The sequence below is a fragment of the Chelonoidis abingdonii genome, chromosome 7, assembly GCF_003597395.2.
Source record: "Chelonoidis abingdonii isolate Lonesome George chromosome 7, CheloAbing_2.0, whole genome shotgun sequence".
NCBI lineage: Eukaryota > Metazoa > Chordata > Testudines > Testudinidae > Chelonoidis > Chelonoidis abingdonii.
The window spans coordinates 73,215,209-73,240,894 of NC_133775.1; the positions used below are offsets into that span (position 1 = coordinate 73,215,209).

The following is a 25,686-nucleotide window of genomic DNA, read 5'->3' on the forward strand; positions in this document are numbered from 1 at the left end:
CCAGGAAATCAAAGATATTTTTGTATGAGTGCACTTAGGTCACTGAATATGGAGTTAAATGTTTATATACCAAGACTTTGGATTGTGAGGGTTAAAGTGGGGAAGGAGGTTATTTTTGTAAATTGCGGGGCTGCTATTTTGCCCGTGTTCAGAAATATCCTGGCCATAGGAGATGATGATTATTCCTGGAAAAGAAAAGAAATACTTTGCTGGTTTCCCTGATAAAACTAGGCCACTTATGCTCTTCCACTTGTACACATACAAAATGCAGCACCACTGTGAAGAATACATTGGGGCCAGTTTGCTTGCTGTGAGTTTTCTGCTGAGGATAGTGGACTGCAGAGAACTGCACTAGACTGTATCAGACTCGCAGACTGCAGCAGGTTTTTACTGAAGGCAGACATGTTCTTTCACAAGACCAAGAGCTGCTACATTTTCCACATTGATAAAAATGCATAAAAACAGGAAGGAGAGCCATACCCTTCAACCAGTACATCTCAGCACATGCTGACCTGCTACAGCATGACTTGCTATGTAAGGGTGTCCTGAGAAATTCCTGATTGATTACAAGTTGCTCCAGAAAATGTTAACACTGTTTTTCTTGCTGTGCACTGCATACAATAGCAACATTCATAATAATTTAAAATTATAGGCAACATTTTCAAATGAGGGTGCCTAAATTAGGCACCTAAATATTTAAGCAGCTAAGCGACTTAATTTTCAGAGGTGCTGAGCATTGATTTCAATTGTAGCTGTAGGTGCTCAGCGCATCTAAATATTGTGACACCTCTTAGGTGGCTAATTGTGCATGTTGGTGTCTAATTTTAGGCATCCAAGTTTGAAAATGTTATAGACATAATGGATTACATGCACACTCGATATGTCTTGTACACAGGGCCGCCCCAAGCAAAAAAAGAGCCACTCGAACTGCCAAAGCAAAAAAAAAAAGATGCTCGGACTTCCAAAGCGCAAAAAAAAAGGCAACCGGACTGTGTCGCCCCAAGAATGGATGGAATGCCGCCCCTTAAGCAGGTGCTGCCCCAGATATGTGCTTTCTCCGCTGGTGCCTGGAGCTGGCTCTGCTTGTACATTGGCAAATACACAAATAATACATGATGGTAATGGTATAAGTCTACTGAAGTCATTGGAGGTAGACCAGAAGTGAATTTGGCCCCATTACTTTTAAAAATGTGTTGAATACCCTAAATTATTTAAAGCCAGCTTTGTCTTTGCCCTTGGGATTCACAGTATGCTCTTCTCTAGATCAATAAGTTTTATACAAATAAAGATATAGCAATAATGATATGCGCCATCCTTCTATCTGGCTATCTCAATATTTATAAGGCCCCCATCACTATCTGAGTTTGAGGAGCTATTTGGTACTGTGCATTGTAGCATTCTTCACATCCTGATATACACAAAAGAGAAATTCCACCCATTGCAACAAAATATTAAACATCTTTGCTAGCAACTACCTTCACATTTAAAACCAGATTCTCTGTGCCCTGTTTCTGCTGGGCTTAGTTGTGAAAAAGACAATTATGGCTCCAAGATTCTCTGACTGTTTCTGATCTGGCCCTGGCCCTAGCCCCACTCGACTTTAAAGAAAAAAATTAAGACTGTTCTAAACGTGGCCAGCTGGTAGTAGTCCTCAAGCAACCATCCAACTACTTAGGACTATCCGAAAAGAACACACTCTTATCATACCTTTCCCCCCATCCTGACATTCCTCCTACACCAAGATGGCAAGTGGGCAGATCCAGGAGCTGGCTATCCTGACTTTTCTTCTGTTGTGGACTCCCAGACACCAAGGGAATTCTCAGCTCAGAAGACAGAGTCAATTTCCAATCTTTCTGCACCAGGAATGGAGTGAGTCAAAGAATCATAGACTTTAAGGTCAGAAGGGACCACTATGATCATCTAGTCTAACCTCCTGCACAATGCAGGCCACAGAATCTCACCCACCCACTCCTGTATCAAACCTATGTCTTAGCCATTGAAGTCCTCAAATCATGGTTTAAAGACTTCAAGGTGCAGAGAATCCTCCAGCAAGTGACCCGTGCCCCACGCTGCAGAGGAAGGCGAAAAACCTCCAGGGCCTCTGCCAATCTGCCCTGGAGGAAAATGCCTTCCCGACCCCAAATATGGTGATCAGCTAAACCCTGAGCACGTGGGCAAGACTTACCAGCCAGACACCCAAGAAAGAATTCTCTGTAGTAACTCAGATCCCACCCCATTGTAAGCCACTAAGCATATTTACCGCTAATATAAAAGACCAATTAATTGCCAAAATTAGGCTATCCCATCATACTATCCCCTCCATGAACTGATCAAGCTTAGTCTTGAAGCCAGATGTCTTTTGCCCCCAGAATCTCTGGTCCTTGGAGTGTCTGATCAAAAAGAGAGAGAAGCAGTATGAGGAATTCCTCCTATAGTCCTGGCCAAAAAATATATTAAGTTATAGTCTCAAAGAAGCAGAGAAGGAAATAAAGGCAAAAAAGGAGAGACTGTCTATCATCCTGCTACATTGGTTAACAACACTTGGATGGTTTCCTTCTCAACAATAAGGGCTAGAAACTTCCTTTATTTACATGAAAGCTTTCATTCTGCAGATTATGAATCTGTCATGGAGGCAGGATAAATTTATCAAGTAGGCTGCATCTGAGCCACAAGCCAGGTGTTTGACACCTTTGATTTATAATTACAACCATGAGGTCAGGCATTCAAAAGGGTTATTGTTCCACCAGACATTCTCGCTGGAAGAGTTTGCAACTGCCATAAAACCTCTATTTTTTCAATGTGTAGGTTGAACAGACTAAAGGTTGATCTGCCATATATTTGGGGTGCATGGTAGATGACCCAAACTGCCAGAGTGTACTGGGACACTGTAGATATATATAGTATACACATCCACATAGATAATCTGGTGTGTATCATAAGGTCTCCAACCTACAGTGGAATGGAGAAGATGTTGTATTTAGCCCTTGTATGGATATTAAAATGCAAAATATAATCTCTGTCTTTAGTGAGATGTAATGGAGAAGGGCCAGGTCAGATGCGGTAGTTGTTTGGCATTTCACAGGGTTCGGTAACACATCAGCATAGGGAAAAGTAGGGCTCTCCCCCTGTATTTAAAAGGCAGAAGGGGGAATTGTCTTTGGTCTACATAGGAGAGTGGGGATGGATATGGGGGCACATGTTAAGCTGGTACTGGAACCTTAAATGCAAATGTTCTGACTGTCAAATATATATGAGTTATTGAGTTTTTTGTTTAACTATAATTTTTTTTTAACTATTCATTTATTTGTCTGAGAATTTCCTTACTTTTTTAAGAACCTTCACAGGTCTGACCCAGCATGGGTATGGGTGGCAGAATCTAGCTCTTAGTTTTTATAAACTTTTTTCTACCGCATGGGAGCAAGCAGTGACTCATATCAGAATGAACAGTCTTCTATTTCTTTGGGGTTGCTCTTGCTTGATTTTCTGGACACTGAAGGACTAGGTTTGAAGACTGGATGACTTGGAGTTGTCAAGGATCTGCAGGAGACAGAGGTTCATCCTGCTTTTATACCATCATAAGCCAATATCGTGTAATTGGCAATGCTAGTAGGAGCAAAAGAAATCAATGCCAACACCTTCTTTGTGGCATTAGTATTAATAGGTTTCTCCTCTGGTCCTGCTATCGGTCCTGCCTCCATAAGTACTCTTTGTCTTTGGTCCCAACAGAGAAGCCAGTTGAGGAGGCATATGACTTCAAAGCAGAATTCTGGGCAGCAAGGGCATGGGAAGCGAGTATGAGGCATGTGTCATAATGATTAATGTTAGTTGTTTAAGTGTGGAAACAGATAAGCCAGCCTATTTCCTATCTGCATTCCACAACGTACCCACAGCTTTATGAATTCTTATGTTCTGTATATCACTACAAGAGGAACTGAATGTTAAAAACAAATCAAATCCAGCATTAACACAGCCAAATTATATGTACAAACAGACGGAAAACCAGCATCATGGTAACAAAGCTAAATATAAATATAGTGATGGGTAAAATCAGATGCTTCAAAGTTTGGATGTTTGGACTGTCCCAAACACAATCCCCCTCCACCAAACAGGCCCTTTGAGAGACTAGAACCACTTTCAAGCCCTAGCAAGGTCAAATGGATCAGAGTTTGGTAATGTGATATGGATCTTTTCATTTATAGATCACAAATTCAAATCTGCCCCTGTTGTATAGATAGTGACAGTTGTGGACATCTCAGTGTTGCTTTGTGGCCAATGTGAAAGTAGTTTGGTGGTCTTAGTGCATTCCGCAGTGGACAGTTCACAAAAAATTATTGGCAATTGACAACTGGTATCTTTTGCAGGGCTTGTCACAGGCCCTGTTGAGTGGAGGGAGACTGTGGTGACAGTCACCCTACTTGATATTGTCTCATTACAAGGAATGATTTGTGGCCCGTGACCCCATTCTGCCATCTTAGATATGAGCTTAGACTGCACTCCTATCCAGTGTCTTTGTGAGGCCACAAGGCAGTGCCACTGGCAACAATCATTTCTACTGCTCAGGGGTCTTCAAAATGAAGGGTGTGAGGGGCAGCTGTCATCACACATGCAGTAATACGAAGCAGCCCAAAGCCACTCCCTGTTTCTGCCATCAACGACTTTTCCTGTTTGGCTCGGAGAAAATAGATAAAATGCAATGACTACTTCTGAAAAACTGAAACAAAATCTATCCAGGTGTTTTTAATGGTGGACGTCACCACGGTATCTGAGTGTCTCACCATAGTATCATATGACTCCTAACCCTACTGAGCACATGGGGTATGTCCAGCCATTCAGGGAACCAGAAGCTATACAAAGGGAATAATGTGTCCAGGTATAACCAACCAACCCAAGTTGAAAGTCAGATAATGAATGTGAATACATGGTACCAAATGTTTGCAGTCAGCCTAAAAACAAAACATGTTTATGCAAAATTTCATGACAATGTTTTCAAATACCATAATGTGGATCCAATTTCACAAACATTTTAGCTGAATTACAAACAAATTTTAATGAAAATTCATTTTGCTTAGTTCTGATATGTTGTCATCTCAAGTATCTGTTGCTTGAATGATCAGATTCATATGTATCTGGGCCTGATTCAGTGTTCACTGAAATCAATAAAAGCCCCCCTCCATTAACTACAATGAGTGTTGGCTCAAACCCTCTTTGTGTGGCTCAAACATTTACAAACAGTTAGGAAATGATGAGTGCTAAACACATCCCACTTTACTCCTATATCCACACAAATACTCAGTAGAATAACATACCACTGTCTTATCAAATATATCCACTTTGAAGCAACAAATAAAAGGCCTTTTAAAATTCTAGACCACTTATTCTCAGTAGAAAGGAAACTGAGCTGTATGTTGACAGTTGTGGGATTCATGGCGCTATTTCAGATTTCCTACAGTAAAATCTGAGATTAATTATATAAAAATGCTCACACTAAATTCAACATAGAGAATAAACTATTTATAGTCTAGCATTTGTTTATCATTCAGGAAACTAGAATGAAAAGCTAACAAAATAAAATTTAGTATAGAGCATTTCACCCTAACAATGAGCATTTGCATTCCTAACCCTAAGGAAATGAAAATTAAATTAACAGGTCAATGCTTCCTTAAAATATATTTAATGACTTCTGGTACAGTGAAAAACTGCTTTGTCTGCTTAATGCTAGATGCAAGTTTCTGCCAGCATAGCAGTTCCCCTCAGCCTAACAGTTTGACTTCCCTGGAGCACAGAGCACTGACCCTGCATAGCAGAAAAGGAACTCGTGCTGCTTCTAACCAAAAGAACAAACATTTCTATTTAACCTTTCCAATGTCAGCAAGCCCAGAGAATTTCTTAAAGGCTTAAGTCCTTGAACTGAGATTGTAAGATATTCCAACATTAATACCTTTAAAGCCCTTGTGAGAAATCTCTTGGGAAGATTGCTTTGGACAATGGTATGTGTTTGCTAGACGTAGACACTTCAAAGCACACTTGAATCTAAAGAAATACCAAGATTTGTGTAGCACATTTTGTTTGATTTACTTCAAATGAATAGCACTCTGTCTTTGAAGCAGCCAGCTGGGGGTGGTGGGGGACAGGGAGTAGTACTTCAGTGTGTACAAACAACCACAAAATGAACGAACCACTGAGGTTTATCATTACTAATGTGCAGCTTCAATTTTTCCTTCAAAAGGTACACAATGCTTTATTTATTAACATCAAAGGATCTTACATTTTATTGATCATCCTATGAGTGTACAAAATGGCATCAGAGGGAGGCCAGTGCCCAGAACTGAGTGTATATTTTTCCATCAAGGATTCAGTATGCCAGCTGGTAATTAATAATGTGCCACAGTGCATTTTTGCTAAGAATATTGAGTTAGATCAGATGCCAGTCTGATTGTTCATCCCTGCATTGAAGTGAAAAGGCTGCCATGGTATCCAAGAAATAACAAACAGGTTTAGCTACACAGAGGGCATGAACAAGATGGCAAAGATAAAAAGAGAGCAGGGAACAGATATTACCAAGTGTCACTCAGCAATTCAATGGATGTGTGAGAGAAATGGACACTAGAACACATTATTAAAGTTTCAGAATGGTGAGGATAAGTCATTTCTGAAAATGACAGATAGGCAGCAATACTAGGGGCCCAATGGTAGAATAGGATCACTTCCCTCCACACACTCACAGTCCATCCTAGTAGACAGTCATACATGCTGGCTGTAACTTCACAGAGTTCCAACAATGAAACCAAAATATTTTGCACAAACTAATTTTGTCCATATGTAATTATCTTTTGCTGACTGCCCTGGTTATTCAGCAGTGATGATATAGCACCATACATTCATTCAACCAAGCATCTTGATCCTTGTCTCCAGTGCTGCCATCAATCACTCCACTGCTTGCCAGTTTAAAGACTACTCATGCAAGTGCTAATATGTTTGATTTTTACAAAACAAACTTGACTGAGATTGAGATTCCATTTGAGATAATCATATAGGCCTGCAAAAGGGCCTAGGAGACAGTGAGCTGAACATTAGCAGAAGCATGAGCTGTCTTGAAGAAAAGAAACATTATCATTTACCAAACTACAACTAACACATTAGTAGAACAGTACAGAAAAACCATATAGAAAGCCACAGAGTTTCAGCTGATGCAAATAAATCTCAAAACTTAATAGGCCAGTTACATCAATGTAAGTCCACTGATGGCAATGAAGTTACTCCTGATTTGCCTCAGAGTAAGTGAAAGAAGAATCTGTCTCTAATGCTAAATATAAAAAGAACCTGTGACACCCCCACACACACATATCCTGGGGACAGAATTTTTTTATCCTACTGCAGAATTAATGTATATAACATTTTAATACATGTGAAACCCAAGAAATATTGTCACTTGTGGTAAATTCCACAGAAAGCCTGAGTAACTGGTGCAGCTTCTTATCATATTATAGTTAATTGATGGTAACATCTGTCCCCAAGTCTTATTAGAAAAAAATATTTCTTTATAGATTGTCCAGTAGTAACAGTTACTTATATATCAACATTGTAAGATGTTACAAGATGCAGTGATCCCTGCTAGTAGGCTTTACAGATGACGGGATGGGCCTTTCAAGAATTATACAAATTTACTAATGCTATAAAAAGAAGCAAAATATGGTATCTGGCAGGTCTAATAAGACTAACAATGTCCATTAAAACCAGCATACCTTGAAACTGTTAATCAGTGGATTGCTTTTAACATGTGTATATGGAGACTGAGTAATGGGGCAAAATATATGAATTTGAAAGAGATAATCTGCTAAGAATTATTACCCTGTGAATTCAGTTATATGGCTCCATTGTCTCATGTGCATGTGACAATGACACAGGTTCACTGCATTACAGCACTATAGGCAATTTTTGTAATGCAAGGCCTTAGGAAATTTCACTTAACTTGTGGCAAAGAGTATCTAACAGAATTTCTTCTCTATTTAAGTCCTGCAAAACTAGTAAGTAATTGCTTGCATATCTGGATTCTGGTTCTTCACACAACTGAAAATATGTAGTAGATATTGTTTCATTCCAACATTAAAAACAAGAGTTAATAAATTTGTATTGTCTCTCTCTGCTATTGTACTTCAACACTGGGATTAGTAAGATGTCTTTGCTTGACCTGCACAGTTCCTCAGAAATTGCTAATTCACTACATGCAATAGGACCTATCCCCTAAAGACATGATGGGAATCTATTAAACAAATTTCCGCTCTTTCTACATCTAAACTGAAGTCATTTTCAATTATCATCCATCTGTTTGCACAGAAGCTCTGATCTAAGGAATATTTGGAATCCTTTGATTCTTCCCTTTTCTGCACCTTGTCTAGCATGTCACCTTATGATCAACAGATTCTAGATATTTCTAATAAAAATGTTTATAATACATATTAAAAATCAGATAACTAATGGTTCATTTGCCCCACTACACCATATATTTGACAGCTATTATGACCTTATATTGTGAAAATCATATAGTCATCAAAATCATACTGTTGAATGACTGGGAAAGAGTAAAATAGCTACATCAATTGTAAATGGAGGAACATTATTTGGTATCAGCATTATTTTAAGAGAAAACTTGTTATTAAATCCTGCACTTTATATCTTTTAAAATTAGAGAGACAAGATGCTCGTTTCTTAATAAGAAGAACGAGAAAACATGTTTTGATAAGACATGTTCTTGTTTTCAAAAGAAAAAAATTCTGGCTGATTTGAGAGGGGAAAATAAGCATAAAGATTTGATTAATCTTTCTGTGTAGATACAGAAAAGCAAAGCAACATTCCATTCAAGCACAAGGATACAATCTTTCCCTATGCTTGCATACATTCTTCACGTTAATGTACAAGCCACTTGCCTCCCATATTAACACTGCACAAGTCATGTACAGTAAATGCAATATTTTCCTTATACATCAGAATTAAAACACAATCTATCCAGCAGTGAAATCACTATCTTTTCACTCATAGTAGAGTGTTGCTCTGTTCATTTCCAAAATCCATAACATGGGAACAGTACAGAACACTACAGACTGTACACTAGGTCCATGCTGGTTATGTGCTAATAGAAAGCAGTCACTAATTCATCACTGTGGGAAAATATTGCAGAGGTTAATATACTGCTGGTCAAACCATAGGTATTAAACAGTTTTCAATAGCAAACCAGCAGGTTACAGGTTGTTGCACAGCAACATCATCACTGGTAAACTGGGTCAACAGCCTAGAAATGTGTCACTGTATTGCCAGACAGGAGAAGAGAAAAAGGCAGCCCCATGCAGTGCAAACATCAAAGTATAGATAACATGACAACTAAAGCACATATACTAAGCAAAATCTATCTTATTAGTGACCTGGCCATGGTAATTTTGTCTGGGCACAGAAGCAATAAATTGTCAAATATTTTAATCACTGTAAAGTGTCATTGATTCTCAGTATCATCTCCTTTCTTCTGCAGCATTCTAACATTAACATTTTAAGATTACATGTGTCATTCCTCAGTAGTTTGTTGGAGTGGGTATATCTGTAAAGAAAAGGGGAGGAGGAAACCTTTTCTATACCATCTACAACAGAAATGAAGTGAGTCTCAAACAATGTGTTCACACACTGAGCCACTAACTTACCAAATGAACCCGAAAAGCCCCTGTATTGACCTAGAAACCAAATGTGTTTCACAGATTAGAATTCAGCAACCACGATAGGAAATAAACTGAATCTAGACATTCCACTTTTAACCTTCAGAAAAGGACACATTGTTAGCTTCAGAACATGGTTCTGGTCATGTATCTATTCATTCTCACCTCATTAGGCGTAATGGAGTCATTTTTAAGTATGATCAGGTTTTGTGCACTCTGCCCACTCTGCCCTGTCAGATGTCTCTCAGCCATCACTGCATGAGGACCAGTTCCCGTTGGGCCACCAGTATTGTAAAACATGAAAGTGTCACTTCCTGAGCCTGCAGTCAGACATGCCTTATAGCAGTAGGTCTTAGTGAGAGACCCATTCCCCCGCACTTCAATAAAATGTGGCTGTACTTTTAAACCATGTGGTATCCTAGAGTCAATGTTGTTGTTAGCCTGCTTGTACATTTCAGCAGGATACCGTTCTCTGACCCCACAAAAACCTCCACAACAGAAGTCACCATACACACTGTATCTGTAGCACTTGATAACTGTTAGGACAATGATTGTCAAAAGAAATATGAATGAAACTGAGCTCAGTGCAATAATGAGATACAGTGTTATCTCTGAGTAGTTTCTAGTACTTTTGATATGCCTCCTTGTGTCAGGGATGATTTTGGAAACTCTATCCACAAGGGCGATGGTTATGGCTACTGCTGAGGACAGAGATGGCTCTCCATTGTCTCTCACAACAACTGACAGGTTGAAAGCAGTAACACTGTCATCCCCCAGTTTGCGAGTAGTCCGAATCTCCCCACTGTGTAGCTCCACTCTGAAGAGATCTGGGTCTGAGGCTTGAGCCAGATGGTAGAACAACCATGCGTTTTGTCCAGAGTCTGCATCAATGGCTATTACTTTGGTAACCAAATAACCTGCGCGTGCTGAGCGAGGGATCATCTCCAAGGCTGCCGAGGCGTTGGTTGAGGTAGGGTACAGAATCTGAGGGGCATGGTCATTCTGATCCACCACATACACATGGACAGTGACAGTGCTGCTAAGTGCTGGGGTCCCAGCATCCTGGGCCTGAACAACAACCTGAAACTCCCTTAACTTCTCGTAGTCAAAGGAGTTGACCGCATATATGTTACCATTGTCAGATTTAATAGAGACATAGGATGTGACAGGTAGCCCTTGAATTTCCCCTTTCAGGAGAGAATAGGACACATAAGCATTTTCGTTGTCATCGGGATCGATGGCTTTGACAGTGCACAGCAAAACCCCGAGCGCATTGTTCTCGGGAATGTAAATGGAATACATGGGCTCTTCGAACCATGGAGGGTTGTCGTTGACATCGGAGATGTCCACTTGTATCACTTTGTGGGAAGAGAGGGGAGGGGTCCCAGCATCCGTAGCTGTGACTGTGATGTTATAGGAGGAAGCCCTTTCGCGGTCCAGGTTGCCCTGTGTGACCAGCGTGTAGGAGTTTTTGAAGGAGTTGAGTTTAAAGGGAATGTTGGGAGGGATGCTCAGACTGACCTGCTTGTTCGGCCCGGAGTCCTGGTCAGTTACACTCATTAATGCCACCACGGTCTCGGGCGGGGCGTTCTCCGGCACTGGGCTGTACAGGGAGGTCAGCACCACTTCAGGGGCATTGTCGTTGGCATCCACGATGTTGACCAGCACTTTGCAGTGCCCAGCCATGGACACAGGGCCCTGGTCGGTGGCCTGCACATAAATCTCATAGGAGGAGGCCTCCTCATAGTCCAGCGTGCCATTGACCCTTACTTCACCAGAGACGGGGTCGATGCTGAAAAGCTGCCGCACCTTCTGGGGGGTGTAGCCGCTGAAGGAGTACAGCACCTCCCCGTTGGAGCCCTCGTCTGGGTCTGAGGCGTTCAGCTTCACCACCAGTGTGTCTGGGGCAGCGTTCTCCAGTAGGTTCACAGTGTAGGTGGATCTGTCGAAGACGGGCGAGTTGTCGTTTGTGTCCATGACCCGTATGGAGATCTGGGCCGTGCCAGACCTGGCCGGGCTGCCCCCATCCACAGCGGTGAGCACCAGCTGCTGCAGGGCACTTTGCTCCCGGTCCAGGGGCTGCTGCAGCACCAGCTCCAGGAGTTTACTGCCGCGCTGGAAGCCTTTGAAGTCCAGGGCAAAGTGCTCGTTGGGGCTGAGCCAGTAGCTCTGCACCGAGTTGGTACCCACGTCGGGGTCCTGCGCGCTCTCGATGTGGAAGCGGGCACCGGGCACAGCGGACTCACTGATCTCCAGCCGGTAGTCCTGCCGCGGGAAGCGGGGCGCGTTATCGTTGATGTCCAGCACCTCCACCTCCACGTTGTGCACCTCGATGGGCTGCTCGATCACCAGCTCCAGGCTGAGGAAGCAGGAGGGGCTAAGCTCGCACAGCGCCTCCCGGTCCATGCGCTCCTTCACCAGCAGCGCGCCGCGGCCCAGATCCAGCTCCAGGTACTGCCGCCCGCTGCCCGAGGTCAGCCGTGCGCCCCGGGCCGACAGCCGCTGCGGATCCACGCCCAGATCGCTCGCCACGTTCCCCACGAAGGTGCCGCGCTCCAGCTCCTCTTGCACCGAGTAGCGGAGCTGCCCGCCTGCCGGGCCCAGGCACAGCAGGAGCAGGAGAGCCGGGAGCAGGAGCGCCGCCGCCCCGCAGCAGCTGTGGGGAGAAGACGGCGCCATGGCCGAGGGCGGAGGGAGGAGTGGGGGAACGGAGCGCAGCTTTCACCCGACGCGCTCGCAGCCCTGCCGGGCCTCACATCCCTCAGCCGTCGCCGCCGCCGCCTCCCACACCCAGCAGCGGGTTCATGCACCCGGCTAGCAGGCGCCGCCAGCTGCGCCCATCGCTGCCGCCGCCCCTGCAGCCGCCACCGCTGCCGGCTCCGGAGCCAGCCGCTTCCACAGAAAAGCCATGCTCCCGGCTCTGCTGCTACCTGGCCCTGCGGCAACGGATCCGGCCTTTCCTCCTCCAGCAGCTCGGGGGACTCGCAGCTCCACTTCCTCCTTCTCTGGCTGCTGCGGGGAGTGTGCGGGGGAGGGGCGCTGAGCTCCGGCTGGCTCCAATTCAGCACCTGGGCAGGGAACAGCGACACCGAGGCAGGCAGCCAAGAGCGGCAGCCAGACGGCGCGGGAGGGGGCTGCGCGGCCGGCCGGCCACCCCGTGGAGGGCAAGAGCGCCCCGCCAGCCACAGCGCATATCCCACACATGGGAGAGCCCCGTCCCCAGGGAGCTCTTCACCGGATCCAACCTCAGCGCCAATCCCCCAACACACGCCGGGACCGCCCCAGCCACGCCTCAGCCCCTGGGAGTTCAGAGCCAACTACCCCCATAGGCACCCTCGTGCACAGAGATACGTCCCCACCCGGGAAACAGTTAGGGACCCCTTCACTTACTAGCAGCCCTGCCTTCCGCCCACACGCAAATTAGGAGAAAGAGTGAGTGTGAAGTCTGTGTGTGTGTTTACATACGTTTTATGTCTAGACAAAAGGAAAGATAGCTCTTCTACCTGTGATTGTCTCCTGCCACTGCAGAGGCTCTTTGGTCTAATCTCTAATGCCTATCCACTATGATGTAGGCAGGCCCTCTCAGAGGTCCAATTCCAGTTTTGGGGGCCTTGCTCCTCCACCATCAGGCACTAGTGGAGGTTTGTTTATAATTAGCTGATCTGAGCTGACACATTCATCATGGTCTAATCTTGTGCCATCAGAACTGACATTTTTATTAATATTTATGAACATTTTAAACACTTTAATATGACAAAATCGATTGTTAACAAAAAGTAAGTCTTTTACCAAATCACATCTCCTGTTTGCGTCAATTTGCAACTCTAAGCTGAGAGAGTGTCACATTTTGATTCTATAGGGATATGCATAAAAACAACTTGCAAAACTTCTCAAATGCCAAAACATTAACAAATGTCTAAATCTGAGGCCCCCTTTGAGCTTGAGGCCCAGGTGAAATGGCCCTCCTGCCCCCTCCCCAATTGGCCCTGGGTATAGGGGATGGGGAAGAAGCCTTCCCATATTTACCAACATGAATTCCTACCTGTCTTTCTACCCACAAGGCCACCGCCAGCGCAAGTTGTGGGGCCCCAAACAAAAGCAAGGCAGCAGCTTGTCATAGGAAAGGGAGACAGAATGGTTCATTGGCCTCTTTCCCTCTCCTCGTTCTAGCTGCGAGAGGGGAAAACAGAGAATGAACTACCTTCCTAGCCAGTCTCACTGCTGAGTTGCCTAGACTTCTAGTCCTACTGCTGCTGCAGCGTTAGAATGCATCAGCTCATGAGTGTTAAATCAGCATACTCTGAAAAGCACGCTCTCCCTTACCCCAGTGTGTTTTTTTTGTTTGCTTACAGCTGGTTCTATCAGTGTACTTCTACAGTTATGCTGACTTCCTTCTTGAAGACCATCTTCTCTGCCCCCCTTTCATTCTTGCTGCATTACCCTACCCACTCTTCTAGGGATTATTTCCTCTCACTGATATCTCTCCTTCCTTGATCCCCTCAACCACTGCTATAACAGCCCTACCCTGCCATTAGCTCCACTGGTTGAATTTTGCAAATTAGGCCCATGAATTATGAGATTATTTAACACTGGCTTCAGTTTATTTTACATAATATACAGGAAAACACTGAGGTGAGTGAAACTAGAACTGCAGGGAGAGGTTCAGGAGAAGAAATAGTTGCATTTGTTTTCCACTACTCCTTTTAGACTCATATTCAAGTACCAGCAAGACCCAAGTTCACATAGTTTATCAGAACTGACAAAATCACAGCCAATGGTGCAATGGCAATATTTTGGTCAATGTGTACAGGACACACAAAGGAGCAAAGAGGCTGTGGTACCTTATAGACTAACAGACATATTGGAGCATGAGTTTTTGTGGGTGAATACCCATTTCGTTGGGATCATTAGGGTCAAGAGGTTTTTTTTAAAAAAAAAATGGCATCTAAGTTAAATTCCTACATCCAAATATAGGGACTTAAATAAGTGGCCTAATTTTCAAACATGATGAGCAACCAACAAATTCCATTGACTTCAGTAGTCACTGCTGGGAAGCACCCAAACATGCTTATTTTTGAAAATTAGACAAATTTAGGCCTATTCATACCAGGAAAGTCAGTGGGTGCTTCTGTATGGTGGGCATGTTTGAAATCTGTCCCTTTGAGATGTGCCCAAATGGGAGAAGTTCTTTCGAAAATCTGGCTCCAGATTTTTTTTTTTCTGGTGTGTGGGGGGGTGTTACCTAAATATGGATTTTGCAACCTACCCATCCACAGAGATTTAAAAAAAGACAACATGCTACTCTGGAAAAAAGGGACAAGGAATCTCCTACAAGGGTGGAGGAGAAGAAGCCATAGCCAAGGTTGGGAGAATTGTGGCCAAGAGGAAATGAAGGGAGGTGGTGGTCGGCGATTCCCTTCCAAGGGGGACAGAGGCATCCATCTGTAGGCCTGACCTTGCACCCTGGGGTGGGTGTGCTGCCTGTCAGGGGCCCATAGCCAAGACACTACAGAAAGATTGCTGAGGATCATCCAGCCCTCGGACTACTACACCATGCTGCTCAGCCAGCTGGGCACTAATGATATCAGAAGTGACTACAGGACTTTGGGGGTGAGGGTGAAGGATTCTTCTGGTCGAGGGTAGGGATTGAGGTAGGGACAGACACATACTGAAAGTAAATACATGACTGCATGGATAGCGTCACCAGGATGGCTTCAGTTTCCCTGACTATCAAATCTTGTTCTAAGAAGGACTGTTGAGCAAAGATGGGGTCCACCTGTCAAGTAAGGGGAAAAGTATCTTTGGATACAGACTGGCTAACCTAGTGAGGCAGGCTTTAAACTAGATTTGATGGGGGCAGGAGAAAAAACCCACAGGTAAGTCCAAAAAATTGATACCTGGGCAAAGGGTCAGAATCTGGGAGGGAACATGGGAAATTGCAGGATGGACAAAAGAGAGACAAGAGGGAATATATTAGGGGAAATCTAACAAACATGTTAGATGTCTGTATATTAATGCAAGAAGTATGTGGAATAAATAGGAAGAACTAGAAATACAAGTGAATAATCACAAATATTACATAACTGGCATTTTAGAAACTTGTTGAAATAATTCATAAGACAGGATCATTGGTATAGAAGGGTACAGCTTGTTCAGGAAGTACAGGCAGGGGGAAAAGGGAGGAATTGTTGCCTTATATATCAAAGATGTATATACTTGCACTGAGTTTGAGACTAGTGGGAAGCAGACCTGTTGAAAGTCTCTGGGTAAAGATAAAAGTAAAATACGAGGGTCTTTTCATGGCAGAGTCTCCTAAAGACCACCTAAACAGGAAGAAGAGGTGGATGAGACTTTAAACAACTAACAAAATAAACTAAAATACAGGACTCGGTGGTGACAGGGGACTTCAAATACCCAGACATTTGTTGGGAAAATAATTCAGCAGGATACAGATTATCCAACAAGTTATTGAAATGCATTGGAGACAGAAGGTGGAGAAAGTAACTAGGGGAGAGGTTATTCTGGATTTGATTCTGACAAACAGGGAGGAACTAGTTGAGAATTTGAAGGTGGAAGACAGCTTGGGTGAAAGTGACCATGAAATGACAGTTCATGATTCTAAGGAATAGTAAGAGAGAAAAGAACAGAACAAAGACAATGAATTTCAAGAAGGCAGACTTTAGGAAACTCAGAGAATTGGTAGGTAAGATCCCACGGGAAGCAAGTCTAAGGGAAAAATGAGTTCCAAAGAGTTGGCATTTTTAATGAGATATTATTAAGGGTACATGAGCAAACTAAACCAATGCATTGGAAAGACAGAAGGTATGGTAAGAGGCCACCTTGGCTTAACCAGCTCTTCAGTGACCTGAAACTCTAAAAGAGTCATACAAGAAGTGGAAAGTAGGTCAAATTACAAAGGATGAATATATGTATAAAAAACACAAGCATGTAGGGACAAAATTGGAAAGGCCAAGGCACAAAGCAAGATTAAACTAGCTAGAAATATAAATGGTAACAAGAAAGCATTTTACAAATATATGGGAAGCTAGAGGAAGACCAGGAACAAGATAGGCCCATTACTAAATGAGGAGGGATAGACAACAGAAAATGGAGCAATAACTGAAGTTAAACATCCCTAGCCTCTGTATGCCAGAAGCTGGGAATGGGCAACAGGGGATGGATCATTTGTTGATTACCTGTTCTAATCATTCCCTTTGAAGCACTTGGGATTGGCCACTGTCAGAAGACAGGATATTGAGCTAAATGGATCGTTAGTCTGACCAACTCTGGCCATTCTTATGTTCTCCTCTTTTTTGTTTCAGTTTTCATCACAAAAGTTAGCAAGGATCAGACAACTAAACTGAGAACAAGTGTAAATGGGGCAGGATCTGAGGGTAAAATAGAAGAACGAACAAGTTAAGAATTACTTAGACAAGCTACATGTCTTCAGATTGGCAGGGCCTGATGAAACACATCTGAGAATGCTTAAGGAACTGACTGAAGAGATCTGAGTCATTAGCAATTATCTTTGAGAACTCATTAGAGGACTAGAGAGATATCTGAGGACTAGAAAAGGGTAAATATAGTACCTATCTTTAAAAAGGGGAATAGGGACAAGCCAGGGAATTATAGACCAGTCATCTTAACTTTGGTACCTGGAAAGATAATGGAGCAAATAATCATATGATCAATTTGTAACCACCTAGAAGATAAGGTAACAAACAGTCAATGTGGATTTGTCAAGAAAAAGTCAAGTCAAACCAAGCTAATATGCTTCTTTGACAGAGTAACAAGCCTTGTGGATGGGAAGAAGCAGAAGGTGTCATATCTCAACTTTATTAAGGCTTTTGATACTGTCTAACATGTTCTCATAAACAAACCAGAAAAATAAAGCCTAGATGAATCTACTAGAAAGTGGATACACAACTGTCTGGAAAACCATTCTCAGAAAGTAGTTATCAATGGTTCACAATCTAGCTGGATGGGCATATTGAGTGGGGTCCTGCAGGGATCTGTCCTGGGCCTGGTTCTATTGAGTATCTTCAAAAATGATTTGGATAATGGCATAGACAGTACACTTATAAAGTTTTCAGATGATACCAAGCTAGGAGGGGTTGCAAGTGCTTTGGAGGACAGGATTAGAATTCAAAATTATTTTGACAAATTGGAGAAATGGTCTGAATTAAACAAGAGTAAATTCAATACGGAAAAATGCAGTGCACTGCACTTACAGGAAAAATCAACTGCACATATGCAAAATGGGAAATGACTGCCTTGGAAGCAGTACTGCAGAAAAAGAGGGGGCTATAGTAGATCACAAACTAAATATGGGTCAACAATGTAATCCTGTTGTAAAAAAGTGATCATTGTAGGATGTATGAGCAGACGTGTTGTAAGCAAGACACAAGTAGTAATTATTCCAAATTATTCCATTTTACTCAGCACTGTCCAGTTCTGAGCACCACACTTCAGGAAAGATGTGGACAAACTGAAGAAAGTCCAACGGAGAGAAACAAAAATGATAAAAGATCTAGAAAATGACCTACAAGGAAAGATGGAAAAAACTGGAGAAGAAAAGGCTGAGGAGGGACACGATAACAGTTTTCAAGCAGGAAAGGTTGTTATAAAGAGAAGGATGACAAATTGTTCTCTTTAGCCACTGAGGACAGGATAAGAAGTAATGGGCTTAAATTACTGTCAGGCATAGGTGCTGGAACTAGGGGTGCTGGCTTGAGGCAGTCTCCATCATATATAAGGGTTACAATTTAGCTCAACAGCTTTCAGCACCTCCACTATACAAATTGTTCCAGCATCCTTGCTGTCAGGAAGTTGTTTTTTTTTTTTTAATATCCGACCTAAATCTCCCTAACTGTAAGGATAGTTAAGTACTGGAACAAATTAACTAGGTGGGTTGTGGAATCTCTGTCACTGGAGGTTTTTAAGAACAGGTTAGAAAAACGCCTGTTAGGGATGGTCTAGATAATACTTAGTCCTGACTCTGTGCAGGCAACTTGACAAAATGACTTAACAAGGTATCTTCCAGTCCTACATTTCTATGATTCCATTTGAAAAATTTTATCACAGTTGTCATAAACAGATGGTTAAGGGTTAATGTCTCTTTTACCTGTAAAGGGTTAAGAAGCTCTGTGAACCTGACTGACACCTAACCAGAGGACCAATAGGGGAACAAGATACTTTCAAATCTTGGTGGAGGGAAGTCTTTGTTTGTGCTTTTTGTTTGGTTCGTTGTTCGCTCTTGGGGCTAAGAGGGACCAGACGTACACCCAGGTTTTCTCCAGTCTTTCTGAATCAGTCTCTCATATTTCAAAATAGTAAGCAATAGCCAGGAAAGGCGGATTAGTCTTATGTTTGTTTTTTTAACTTGTAAATGTGTCTTTTTGCTGGAAGGATTTTTACCTCTGTTTGCTGTAACTTTGAATCTAGGCCTAGGGGGTGGGAAGTCCCTCTAGTCTATATGAATCTGAGTACACCTGTAAAGCATTTTCCATCCTGATTTTACAGATAAAGAAAGAAAAGGTAAAATTTAATTAAAGCTTTCTTTAAGAATCTATTGATTTTCCTTGTTTTAGAACCAAGGGATTGAGTCTAAACTCACCAGGGATTGGGGGGGAGATGGAGACGTTTATTCCTCTTTTGTTTTAAGAGCAAGAGTTTGGATCGGTGTGAGATAGCTTCCTAAGCACCCAAGGTAGGGACAGTCGGGGGGGGGGGGGGGAAGTACGGGAGATGGTTTATTTCTCCTTATTTTAAGACCCAAGGGGTTTGGGTCTTGGGTTCCCCAGGGAAGGTTTTGGGAGAACAGGAAGTGTGCTAGACACACAGACTTCTGGCTGGTGGCAGCGTACCAAATTTAAACTGGTAATTAAGCTTTAAAGTGATCATGCAGATCCCCACTTTTTGGACGCTAAAGTTCAAAGTGGCGGAAAAAAACCTTAACAGTATTTTGAGCTCCTCCAATAAAAGGCATGTTAGAAGTGAAAATTAATATTAACCATTTTTAATTTTTGAAATTTGAAGTTATTTTGTCAATAATATGAGGCATTAACAAGACCACATATAGAACATTACTAGATGAGTTACTATGATCATGATATTATGCAATGGATTTAGGACCAAAGATACCAAAAGTTTGGCAGGATATGACAGATTTTGAAATAAAATGTGAGTCTATGAGTGACACATACATAAAATACTATGTGCCATTTTTGCATGCATTTAATAATTTCCCCTTCCTATTGATCAATGCAAGTTTGGGTGCTGAGCTCGTCAGAAAATCTGTCCCCTAATTTTCAAAAATTCTGATTACCCTTAATTCCCAATGACACCCAAATTCTGACCATTAAATTTAAGACTCAATACACATAAATATTGTTATTCCCATTTTACAGATTAATCCCACACTGCAGCACTGTCTACAGTAATGTGTACATAAATATAGCATCCTTTCATAAAATATTAGATTTACACAATTGTGTACTGACTACACTTCTGCTTTTAACTGAGATAGTGAAACTGAGTATGTTCTGATTAAATGTCTCCCGGGTAGATTTCATCACAAAATTTTATTTTGATTTGTCATGATAACTTTAGTTATCTCTATGAGATGACACACTTAGTAATGTAGAGCCAGACCTGGAGTCCTTATTCAGGAGAAACTCCCATTGAGGAAGGACTTCAGGACTGGATCTCTAGTAACACTGATTTTTCCACTAAAAGGCAGAGGTTGAGAAGCAGCACTTCAGTATCAATTGGTTAACATTCTGCAATTTTTAAAAATAGACCCCATTAAGAACCAGATTCTTATACCCTTACTAACAACGAACATCATCTTATACTATCAGTGGTTCCACTGACTTCAACTCAATGTATTATTCAACATGAGCAGAATATCAGAATCTGACCCTAAGGCAAAACCATCCAATGATAACATATTGGTCCCAAATCTTCAGCTGCTGCATATGCCCAATTCTTATTGAAGTTAATGAATATTACATGCATGCACCACCTACAGACACAGGCCTTGTCTACACACACAGTATGTAGTATTCCTTTAAATGATACAGGCATTGTTAGAACAGTGCAACTTCTCTAAAGTGGATATAATTATACCAGTATAAAAGTGCTTATATAGGTATAGCATATTCCTGTACAGGAAGGGAAGAAGCTAAACCAGTATGAGAGACCAGTATATGGATATAATGGCGCCCACACTAGTATACTTACACTGGTATAACAATTTTGGTAAACAAAAAGACACTCCTAATTGAAATTATACCAGTATAAAATCTGTGTATAGACTAGGCCTTGATGTCAGGAGAATATGTCATGAGCCTAAATAATATTCCTCTAATTTTTTACCCAAGAGAGGGATATAACTTTATATCTGACTCAATCTTATACAATATTTTTATTAATGACTTTGGCACAAAAAGGAGTGCCTTAAGCAGGGGTCAGCAACCTTTCAGCAGTGGTGTGCCGAGTCTTCATGTATACACTCTAATTTAAGGCTGTGTGTGCTGGTAATACATTTGAACATTTTTTAGAAGGTCTAGGTTTATAATATATAACCAAACTACTGTTATGTAAAGTAAACAAGGTTTTCAAAATGTTTCAGAAGCTTTATTTAAAATTAAATTAAAATGCAGATCTTATTAGTTTAGTGTGATCCTTGCCCTTGCTGAGTTTTCCAATGTCTGGTGGCACCTATTTAGATACTTTAAGCTGCACACAGGCTTGAGTTATGAGTTGATAACTGGCTGGCAGGAGGTCAATGGCCAGAACCCCAGATCAGGAGCTGAGGTGAGTGGAGATGGCAGCTGGTAGGGCTGAGCAGGGCCGGAAGCCTGGACCTGTCAGCCCCAGGTGGCTGGTCTTTGGCTGTCAGCCCCGGATGGTGGGGCTCGTGCTGTCAGCCCCACACTCTGGGGCTTGGGCTTCCCAGATTTACTGTTTATTGCCCACATCCTGTCTGTGACTTTTACTAAAAATACCTGTGACAAAATCTTAACTTTATCTATCAGCTACCAGTGTCATGTGGCTGCAAAAAAAGGTAAATGCAATCCTAGGATATTTTAAGTGAGGCATTTCCAGTAGAGATAGAGAAGTATCAATGCCATTGTACAAGGCACTGGTAAGACCTCTTAATGAATGTTGGGCTGTAGTTTTGATCTCCCCTTCCTCTGAAGCATCAGAGATAGCCATGGCTAGAGATGGGATATTGGAAGGGTTGAGCCAGTGATCTGAGGCACAAGTGCTGGCTTCCTCCTTGCCGGGGGAGTGCTCAACCCCTGCTCCATTTCAGGCCCCATCCCCATCCAATCTCTTCCCCCAAGACCCCATCCCTGCCCTGCCTCTTCTTGCCCTCGCTCCACACCAGGCCTCACCTCCACTCTACCCCTTCCCCCAAACCCCCACCCCTGCCTTTCCTATTCCCACCCTGCCTCTTCCCGCTCCCTTCCATCCCTTTCCCCAAGCATTCCCTATTCCTGCTCCTCCCCCTCCCCCCCAGCATCTCCTGCATGCCGCAGAACAGCTGATCCATGGCGGGCAGGAGGTGCTGGGGGGGAGGGAGAAGAGTTGACCAGCAGGGTCACCAGTGGGCAGGAGGTGCTGAGGGAAGGGGAGGTGCTGGCTGGTGCTACTCTATATCTTGTTGTCTATAACTTGATTTGCCTTATTCAGAATTAAATCAAGTCAATCCACACACTGGATTAGAACATGAAAAGGGCAGCCATCAACCATGGACAAAATTATGCCTTATGCAGGAAAAACCTTTATGGGGCCAAGAAACTTCCTGAGTTTGAACCTGCAGAGTTGCCTACAGATAGTTTGTCCTACTGTAAAGTGGGCTAGACCACGATCCTCTAACCCCACAGATGTTCGAGATCCATGGGAAAACCACCAGAAGGTCAATGGTTTTGGACAGAGGCCCACACTACTTCACCAATCCCCTTCTTACATGCAGCAGGCTCCCTCAGGATCCCTGTATCCACTGGTTTCCTGCCTGCCCACTTCCCTCTCTCCCTTAGGGAATACGTTTGTGAAGGGGAGTGGTGTTATAGTGTGGAGAAGAAACTCTCAGAAATCAGTATTATCTTACAGAGGGAAATATCACTTGTGGATTGTATGGCTATTTAAGGGGGGATATTTGAAGGGGAACAACATCACAGATTGTGACCCTCTTGCTGATAAGTCTCCATCCTCTCTGCCCACTCATGGTCCCCTCTGCTGAACCCAAAATATTTACTGGAGTCAGAATGAGGACAGAGTGGTGCTGAAAATAAAAGAACTTGTATTTTTCCAGCGCACATTCTGCATTTTCCTCACACTCCATGGGTTTTCCCTGAGAGCATGATCTGCTCTTGCAGCTGTGATTTTCCCTTTCCCTAAATATATTCTTAGATCCCTCCTGAGCTGGTGTGAATTTCTTGTTTCTGGTTCTGCCTTAGACATTTATTTCCATGTTTCAATCATCTTTTGTGCCTGACTTGCTTGTGGACAAGTCTTCTCATCTGTAACTCATCTCTTCTTTCTTTGAAATATTGTGCCAAATTGCGCATTGGTATGAATCTGTTCTTTCATATATATCAGTGTATCTGCTCTTCTCTTTGGTCTGAATCTAAATGGTTCAGAATTTCCTTTTGTATCTCTGAGACAGCTTAAACCAGACTATTTTAAACACTGATGTTACTGGATGTGGGGCTTTTAGCCAATCAGACAAAATGTAGTCTAAATATTGCCTGTATTTAGGTCAAACTATTTCTTTTTGCCCAGTAGTGCTGTCAAGGTCTTTTCCCCACTTTGAACTTTAGCGTCCAAAAAGTGGGGACCTGCATGATCACTTTTAAGCTTAATTACTAGCTTAAATTTGGTACGCTGAGCAGAGAGATTTCCTGAAGTTTTTGCTGCATGAATGGCACCTTAAATCTGCTATTGTGTGGCCAGGAGGTTTGAAGTGTTTCCCTACAGGTTTTTTTGTATATTGCCATTCTAAATACTGATTTGTGACCGTTTATTACCTTTTCCGTATACTGTCAGTTTGGCCGAGTACATAGCAGAAGGGCATTTGCCTGGCATATTGATGGCCATATATCCATATTGGTGGATTGCAGGTGACATGAACCAGTGATGGTGTGGCTGATCTGGTTAGGTCCTGTGATGGTGTCGCTGGTGTGATATGGGGCAGACGTTGGCATTGAGTGTTGTTGCAATGGATTGGTCCTGAGCTAGAGTTACTATGGTGCGGTGTGTGGTACTGTTGAGAATATGTTTCAGGTGGCAGGTTGTCTGATGGGCTGAGACTGGCTGCCTCCCAAGGCCTGTGAAAGTGTGGATCAATTGTCCAGTGATGGGTTGTAGATCCGATGGTGTTGGAGGGGTTTTAGCTGGGATTGTTATGGAGCTGGCCAGTGGAGTCCTGTGCTCTTTCTGGTTGTTTGCAGTAGGAGGCTTCTGGTAACGTCTGGCTCTTGTTGATCGTTTTCCTTATTTCCTTGTGTGTTATGAGTTTGAGAATGCTTGGGGGATTTTGTAGGTGGTGTGACATGGCAACTGCATTCTCAATACTATGTCAGGCATGTGAATATACAGTCACAAATTGACTGCAAAGTCTTCCAGTAGTAAACAGAAGACAACCTTGTCTCTACTTCCAGAGGTTGAAGGCTGCCAGCGATCGATGCCTTGGTGGTGACTTAGGGGGTCTAGTGAAGACCTGCTAAATCGACTCCGATTGCTTTCCCACTATCCTGTAGCCTGATTGAGAGGTAAGGAGAGTCACTGGGAGAGGCATCTCCTACTGAAAGTCGCGTAGTGTTGACCCGTAAGTAGATCTAAGCTACGTTGATTGAGTTATGCCTATTCACAGTAACTCAAATTGCATAGCTTAGATCACTTTTCTTTTGTGGAAACGAGATTTCTATTCTACGTTCGACTTTTAGTGTCTAAATTGGTCTAGTATTACTTGGTCTGCCATAAGTGCAGGGTGACGAACTCTATATGAACCTCTTAGGTCCTTCCAGTCCTATGACTTTAGATCTAAATATGAGGAAAAAGTGAAATATTCTGAGTGTACGCCTCAAAGAAGGACAAAGCATATTTCACTATTACCTGATTATACTATATTTTCTGTCATGAATCACCTTATCAATCATCTCTTTTCTCCGCTGTCTTCTTTGCATACATTTTCTAACAACAGCAAATGCACTTGCATAAACAGATGATTTAATGGGTTAATGTCTCTTTTACTCTGTAAAGGGTTAATGAAACTTCAGTGATCTGGCTGACACCTGACCAGAGGACCAATGGGGGGACAAGGATACTTTCAAATCTTGGTGAGGAAGTCTTTGTTGTGTGCTGTTTGTGTCTTTGTTCACTCTGGGGCTAAGAGGAACCAGACGTACACCAGGTTTTTCCATCTTTCTGAATCATCTCTCATGGTTTCAAAATAGTAAGTAATGCCAGGAAAAAGGGTGATTAGCTTATGTTTGTTTTTCTTACTTGTAAATGTGTATTTTGCTGGAAGAATTTTACCATCTGTTGTGTAACTTTGATTCTCAGGCTAGGGTGGGAAGTCCTCTGGTCTAGTGATAGAATCCGATACCATCTGTCTATGCTTTATTTCCATCTTGATTGTACAGAGATAATGTATATTTTCTTTAATAAGCTTATCTTTTTAAGAATTATTGATTTTTTCCTTGTTTAGAATCCAAGGGATTGAGTTAAACTCACTAGGGATTAGAGGGGGGTAGTATGAGAGATGTTAATTCCTCTTGTTTACAGAGCCATAGGAGTTGGATCGTATAGTTCCAAGGCATCCCCGAGAGGGAAAGTCGGGGGGCGGGAGGAGGTAGGGAGATGGTTTATTCTCTTGTATTTTAAGACCCAAGCGGGGCTTGCGTCTTTGGGTTCCCCAGGGAAGGTTTTTTGGGGAACAGGAAGTGTGCCAACCACTGTATTTGGCTGGTGGCAG

At 42.7% G+C, this 25,686-nt stretch overlaps 1 protein-coding gene across 1 annotated transcript in view; it reads right to left on the reverse strand.

The window, feature by feature from the left end:
- LOC116829416 (protocadherin alpha-3-like) overlaps positions 1 to 25,686 on the reverse strand; it is a 226,228-nt gene that overhangs the window by 89,384 nt on the left and 111,158 nt on the right. The gene's annotated exons all lie outside the window — the stretch shown is intronic.